The sequence below is a fragment of the Erpetoichthys calabaricus genome, chromosome 14 (assembly GCF_900747795.2).
Source record: "Erpetoichthys calabaricus chromosome 14, fErpCal1.3, whole genome shotgun sequence".
NCBI lineage: Eukaryota > Metazoa > Chordata > Cladistia > Polypteriformes > Polypteridae > Erpetoichthys > Erpetoichthys calabaricus.
This window is the reverse complement of record NC_041407.2, coordinates 90,122,319-90,128,318: the sequence shown is the minus strand read 5'-3', so window position 1 is coordinate 90,128,318 and position 6,000 is coordinate 90,122,319.

The following is a 6,000-nucleotide window of genomic DNA, read 5'->3' as shown; positions in this document are numbered from 1 at the left end:
GCTCTGCCGCAGCAACCATCCTTCAGTCAGTCGCCGTCTTGTCTCTCTCGACCTGCTTTATCTCCATCCTCTCCTTTCTTGTCTCCTTCAGCCCAGCACTTATTTCTTTACTGTCTTGCCGACTCGCCTTTCCAGGTCTCGCAACCCGTGGTCCCTTTCAAACACAGCTTAGCCACAACTACCTCCTTTGGCACATCTGCCGTGACTCCCCATGCCATCTTCTCGGATCCCTTGGGAGACCTCCAATCATTCCTTGCTACCCCATTACTGTTCAGCGGGAACAGATCCATCCCAACATCATCGATCACATGTTCATCCATGGGCCTCCTGACTGCTTGGCTCCACTCCTCTGTATGGGCTGACAGAGTATTAACATCACCTTTCTTTCTTTCTTTCTTTCTTTCTTTCTTTCTTTCTTTCTTTCTTTCTTTCTTTCTTTCTTTCTTTCTCTCTCTCTCTCTCTCACAGTTCTTTCTGTTCCCTCTTGGTCAACTCTCCCTTATGTGCCGTATGAAGCCAATGAAGCAATCAAGACAGATCACCACCTCCCACATGCAAGTGTGCCCTGTCTCGATCGCTCCACCAACTCCATACAGCTGAGCGCGAGCCCACACACCCACAGAGATCAAGCCGGCCACTTATTTATTTATCAATCCTAATGACTACTTGCTGCTTAGCTGTGGACCCATTTTACCAGAGTAATAAAATGAAAGGCTCTCTTGTATGTAACATGATCTTCTCAAACTCAATTGTGCAGGACACCATACTCTAATTATTCTGCCCTTGGACAATGGACAAGAAACAGCCTGTTTCTTGTCCATCTCAACCCATGAGTAGAGTCAGGCTACCATTTCATTATACTCTTCTTGATTTAGAATATCAGATGGGCTCCTTTTTTGTTTAAGGCCAACTATAAGGGAACACATGAAGAATGTTTCAGGCGAGTGGGCACTTTGAACCCAACCAATCAGTCAATCATCACCTGAATGCCACGGCCTATGGGAGTATTGCTACTGATCATGTGCATCCCATCATGGCCACAATTTACTCATCGTCTAATGACTACTTCCAGCATGGCAACCCACCACGTGCACAAAGCAGAAGTCGTCTCAAGCTGCTTTCATGAACATGACAATGAGGTTGGTGTCCTCCAGTCACGGCATCTGAGCCCAGTAGAGCACATTTAGGATGAGGTAGATTGGGAGATTCACGGCCTGGTGGTGCAGAAATTGTCTGACGTACTCATGTCAACATTGACCAGAATCGCAAAGGAATGTTTCCAGCATCTTGTGGTGTTATCGTAGGATGAGTAAGACTCAGCACGTTCATCACTGGATTGGTCTACTCTGGCACCTTAAGATTAACACACACACACATCCTAGTCACACAATTACACTTGACTGATATCACACCTTAAGATGAACACACACAGATCCTAGTCACAAAATTATGTATGAGTGATGCCACAATTTAAGATTAGCACACATTTCTAGGCGCAGCCAGGGCATTGAGGGGGTCCGGTTTGGTGGGCTCAGGATTGGGTCACTGCTTTTTGCAGATGATGTTGTCCTGTTTGCTTCATCAGGCCGTGATCTTCAGCTCTCTCTGGATCGGTTCACAGCCGAGTGTGAAGCGGCTGGGATGGGAATCAGCACCTCCAAATCCGAGACCATGGTCCTCAGCCGGAAAAGGGTGGAGTGCCCTCTCAGGGTTGGTAGCGAGATCCTGCCCCAAGTGGAGGAGTTCAAGTATCTCGGGGTCTTGTTCACGAGTGAGGGAAGAATGGAGCGTGAGATCGACAGGCGGATCGGTGCGGCATCCGCAGTAATGCGGGCATTGCATCGGTCTGTCGTGGTGATAAAGGAGCTGAGCCGCAAGGCGAAGCTCTCAATTTACCAGTCGATCTATGTTCCTACCCCCACCTATGGTCATTAGCTATGGGTAGTGACCGAAAGAACGAGATCACGAATACAAGCGGCTGAAATGAGTTTCCTCCGCAGGGTGTCTGGGCTTTCCCTTAAAGATAGGGTGAGAAGCTCAGTCATCCGGGAGGGGCTCAGAGTAGAGCCGCTGCTCCTCCGCATCGAGAGGAGTCAGATGAGGTGGCTCAGGCATCAGATCAGGATGCCTCCTGGACGCCTCCCTGGTGAGGTGTTCCGGGCACGTCCAACCGGGAGGAGGCCCTGGGGAAGACCCAGGACACACTGGAGGGACTATGTCTCCCGGCTGGCCTGGGAACGCCTCAGGATTCTCCCGGAAGAGCTAGAAGAAGTGGCTGGGGAGAGGGAAGTCTGGGCATCTCTGCTCAAGCTGCTGCCCCCGCGACCCGACCTCGGATAAGCGGGAGACAATGGATGGATGGATGGATGGATGGACACACTGATCCTAGTCACACAATTACACTTGACTGATATCACACCTTAAGATGAACACGCAGATGCAGACACACACTCTGATCCTGGTCACACCATTACATATGAGTGATGCCCAGCTACCAGCCACTCCCTAGTACGCCACATTGGATCCCATCCACGTAAGCACCGTATGAATGATTCTTCCACTGCCAATCCCTCCTCAGCACTCTATACTTAGGAACTCGTTATCTTCAGCACTAATGACGTACGGCTGTCTCCGAGACACATGAAGACCCCAACGCCCTTTTGCTTATACGGTTAAGTCCATAATTATTTGGACGCTGATGCAGCTTTTGTCATTTTCTCTCTGTACACTACAATAATGGATTTGAAATTAAGAAACCAAGATGTGGCTTGAAGTGTTGGAGTTTAACAAAGGTATTGTATTAAGCTTTCAGAAATTACAGCCATTTTTCACAGAATCCCTCCATTTTCAGTGGCTCGAAAGTAATATACTATAAAATGTATGTATTGTTTTAATACTTGGATGAAGATCCTTTGCGGTCAATGACTGCCTGACGTCTGGAACCCATGGACATCACCAAATGCCGAGTTTCCTCCCTTGAGATGCTTGTATGCCACTTAATTACTAACCCAGAATGTCTTACTTCTACCTCAGCTGGCCTTCCTATTGGCCTCTCAACTTTGATAACCCTACAGTCTGAAGAAAATGGCAATCCTTCCTATGCCAGGCGCCCTAGTATTTACTTTATTACTCTATCACTGTGGATATAAAGACAAAGAATAAAAATTTAAAAGCAATGTGGTATTTAATGAAGTGTAATAATACCAGTAGAAGAAAGTATGATAGATAATAAAGTCTGAATGTAGATAGTCTTCAAAAGCTTACTTACAATCAGCAGTGTTAAGGGTGGATGTTGTCCTGGGTGGCTTTTTGATTCAGCAGTTGGCGTGAGGCATGAATTACGCTCTCTGGATTCCACATGAAGTGCTCCCTCTCTCTTTCTGACGTGTCGCCCCTCAGACGGCCCATAATTTATGTTAAAAATACACATGAGGTTCCAGACCTTGTGACACACAACTGATTGGCTAGCTATCCTGGTGATGGATGGCTCCGCCCAAAAGCTTTCATGCTTGTTTGTATCTCATTGAATCTTTTCTTTTACCATTAAGTTGTAAACTGTCCATTTTAAACTTGGATAACAAGACGTGTGCATTAAAGTTATAAATTAATGATCTGAAGATGACAGAATGCACATTCACTTATGGAGATGCTTGTCTGCTGCAGGCCCTGGAAGGCTTGCAACAGTAAAATGCATGCAATAAAATTTAGGGAAATCCTGGGGGGAAAACCTGATGCAGTCCGTGAGAAACCTGCACCTTGGGAAAAGATTTGTGAACCAGCAAGACGACAACCATAAGCATAAAAACAAAGATACAAAGGAATGGCTTCAAAACAACAATATTAATGTCCTGCAGTGGCCATCACAGTCCAGATCTCAATCCAAATGAGAATTTGTGGCTGGGCTGGACAAAGGCTGGTCACTCACAGTTTCCATGACACCTGACAAAGCTTGAGCAGTCTGGCAAAGAAGAATGGAGAGAAATGGCAGAGCTGATAGAGAAGAAGAGACCTGAGTGCACGGACTCCAAGCTGCCATGGCTGACAAAGGTGCATCTACTAAATACTAACTTGAATGGAGTGAACTGATGCAATCATCTATTTGGCAATTCATTCAGACCACTTTGCAGAGATGTCTTTACTTTGAAATTAAGGAGTCGTTTTCTTTTTTTTTTTTAATATTTTTATTTTATTAATTTTCATTGTAATCATTCCATACAAACAGATCAATTTATAACCCAACAAATTTGAAGACAAATCAAACCCCACCCCTGAGAAGGAGAGCTTAGCTAAAGGAAAATTGCTTTAAGCTTTTTAATAAGGCAACTTTAGACAAAAGAAGGGGAGAAGTAAATATCTATATAAATAAGAGATGGAGAAGGGAGTTAAATGCAATAATAGTTAATTCTCTTATTCTAAAATAATATTGATTAAATCCTGCCATGTTTTGAAAAAATTTTGTACAGATCCTCTAACTGAAAATTTGATTTTTTCCAATTTCAAATAATATAAAACATCGGTTTCCCACTGACTTATAAGAGGAGAATTAGGATTCTTCCAATTTAACAAAATAAGTCTGCGTGCCAAGAGTGTAGTGAATGCAATCGCCATTTGCTTGTCCTTCTCCAATTCAAGTCCATCTGGAAGGACACCAAACACAGCTGTTAGTGGGTTAGGAGGGATTGTGATACTAAGGCTGTCTGAGAGGCACTTAAAAATTTTTGTCCAAAATGATGTTAGTTTGGTGCAGGCCCAGAACATGTGACCCAGTGAGGCAGGAGCTTGGTTGCAGCGCTCGCAGGTTGGATCCTGGCCTGGAAACATTTTGGACAGTTTTAAGCGAGACAGATGAGCTCGATATATAATTTTTAGTTGAATAATTCTATGCTTTGCGCATATAGAACTCGAGTGAATTCTCTGCTTTGCTACCTTCCACTCCTTTTCTGATATATTGATTAAGAGATCTTCTTCCCAATGTCCTCTTGGATCTTTGAAAGGTAGGGACTCTAATAAGATTTTATATATTGCGGAAATAGTGTTTGTTTCCTCGGAATTGAGCAGTATTTTTTCCAGCATTGTGGAGGGTGCAAGGTGGGGGAAATCGGGCAATTTCTGTTTAACAAAATTTCTAATTTGAAGATAGTAAAAGAAATGTGTAGCTGGGAGGTTAAATTTTGAACGTAATTGTTCAAAAGATGTAAATATGTTGTCTATATAAAGATCTCTGAGAATTTTAATCCCAAAACTTTCCCAGGTATTAAAAACTGGATATACTTGCGAAGGTTGAAAGAGGTGGTTCCCTTGCAGAGGTGCCACTGATAAAAGATTTTCCATCTTAAAATGCTTCCTAATTTGGTTCCATATTCTGAGTGAGTAAAGCACAATTGGGTTATTAGTATATTTGCGATAACTTTCATTTATTGGAGAGCAGAGCAGGGAATATAAAGAAGTACTACAGGATTTTACTTCTATTGCAGACCAAGCCTGTGTATGTGCATTTATTTGTGTCCAGGTTTTTATGGCTTGTATGTTTGCTGCCCAGTAATAAAACTGAAAATTAGGTAAAGCCATGCCACCTTCTGCCTGAGGTCTTTGTAGGGTCGCTCTTCGGATACGTGGGTGTTTTGAGTTCCAAATGAATGAGGTTATTATTGAATCTAACTGTTTAAAAAACGATTTATTGATATATATTGAAATGTTTTGAAATAAAAAGAGAAGTTTAGGAAGGATATTCATCTTAACGATGTTAATTCTTCCGGCTAGAGTGAGATGAAGGGTTGACCATCTATGCAAGTCTTGCTTAATTTTTTCCATACAGACGCCAAAATTTTGTTGATAAAGAGCTTTATGTTTACTTGTGATATTTACCCCTAGGTATTTAAACTGATCTGCTATGGTAAAAGGTAGGGTGTCTAATTTATTATTATATGCTTGTGAGTTCACTGGAAAGAGTATACTTTTATTCAGATTAATTCTAAGACCAGATATCTTTTGAAATTCTGT